This window comes from Stigmatopora argus, chromosome 21 (assembly GCF_051989625.1).
Source record: "Stigmatopora argus isolate UIUO_Sarg chromosome 21, RoL_Sarg_1.0, whole genome shotgun sequence".
Lineage (NCBI taxonomy): Eukaryota > Metazoa > Chordata > Actinopteri > Syngnathiformes > Syngnathidae > Stigmatopora > Stigmatopora argus.
Genome location: NC_135407.1, coordinates 13,027,773 through 13,029,623, shown reverse-complemented (window position 1 = coordinate 13,029,623; position 1,851 = coordinate 13,027,773).

Here is a 1,851-nt window from a genome sequence, read left to right as displayed (position 1 = left end):
GCTACAAGATGAAGGCCGTGTTGCAGGGCCAACAAGGAAGATGGACAACCTCGGAGGGAGTTGTTAAACGAAACATCCGTTGGTCTGACCTGTGGAAGATCCCGCAGGCAAGGATCAGCTTCCTCATTCACGCAACCTACGACACGCTTCCCTGTCCTCGTAACCTCCACCAATGGTTCGGGAATGAGGTATGCTGCGCACTTTGCTGCAACGCTCCCAACGCTAGCCTCCAGCACGTCTTGTCAGACTGAAAGACTTCACTTTCTCAGGGGCGCTTCAGATGGCGCCATGACCAGGTCCTGCTGAAACAAGCTGAAGTGCTGGAGGGACGCCAACAGAGCAGTAAAAAATAACCAGCAGCAGAGATCCACGCCAACTTTGTCACGGAAGGGGGTGGAAAGGGATACACCAGGCCAAGAGAGACACTAAGGCCCTTTTCCCATGGTCAGGAGTGGGATATTTTGAGGAGTGGGACATGAGGGTTGACCTCAACAGGCAGCTCCGATTCCTCACGAAGATCATCACCACATCACTCCGCCCAGATATTGTGGTATGGTCCTCCAAGGCAAGAGCAGTGCACCTCATAGAACTAACAGTATTATCAGAGGAGGGGGATTGAGGCCACCTTCGAGCGTAAGAAGGCCAAATCCTTGAAGATGGCAGCTGAGTGCCAGGAAATTGGCTGGAAGTGCACCATCTACCCAGTCGAGGTTGGCTGCCGAGGCTTCGTCGGGCTGTCAACAACATGCCTCCTGAGGGACGCAAGAGTGACTGGAGGCAACCTGAGAAAGGCCATAAAAGAGCTGGCAGAAGAGGCAGAGAAAGGCAGCTTTTGGCTCTGGCTTAGGAGGAAGGACAGGAACTGGGGAAACAACAGCTAACCCCAACAACGGCTGCAGGAGACAACAGCTATCAGATGCAGGGGGTGACAGGCAGACGTCTCTGTCACTGCTCTGCCACCAGGAGATTTTCCAAGATCAAATGACCGAAACATCAATGAACGGTGGTTCCTGGCTTATGACCCTGCAGCTGACACGTGGTCACTGGAGGAGGTCCGACAGACAGCAATGCCAAGCAGGGAAAAACACCTACCTGTACATCAATGTAAATAGTCAATAATCTTTTCTTCAAACTGACAATAATCTTTTCTATGCACTAACGAAAATCTTTTCTATGCAGCTCTCTAGCATCTATTTACGGAGGAATCGATCGCTTATTGCCACAAGCCACACGCCCAAGAAAAACACCACAGCACTCACCGTATTTACTCGCATATAAGCCGCCCACGCTTATGAGCCACACCCTTAAAATTACCTTAAAATTATTGAATTTTACAATTTCTCCCGTATAAGCCGCCCCCTGATTCACCTTCATATTCCTGGTTTAAATAGGGAGTACAAATGTGTTATGTTGAAGGGAAAATCTTTAGGAAAAATCATCACACGTGGTATTTCTGAGATACTGTTTGAATCAAAAGCACATTATTAGGGTCAGTATCATCAGGAAGTTTATATGCCTGTCTTAATCAATTCAAAATATCAAATTATTCAATTTGAAAAAAGAAATAAGTCTATCTTGATGAGAAGCTGATGTTTTCTAATGACAGAAATTACAATTTTCTTACCAGAATTTTAAGATGTTGTGGCAGCCATATTGGATTGGATAACTTTTATTCATCCGTATTCGGGAAATTTTGTTGTCACACTAGCAAGAGGGTGAGAAGGCAGATATAGAAAAGGCATTTTAGACATAGATAGGTAATAAGTAAGATAATAAATAAAATAAATACATGAATATATATATATATATATATATATATATATATATATATATATATATATATATATATAT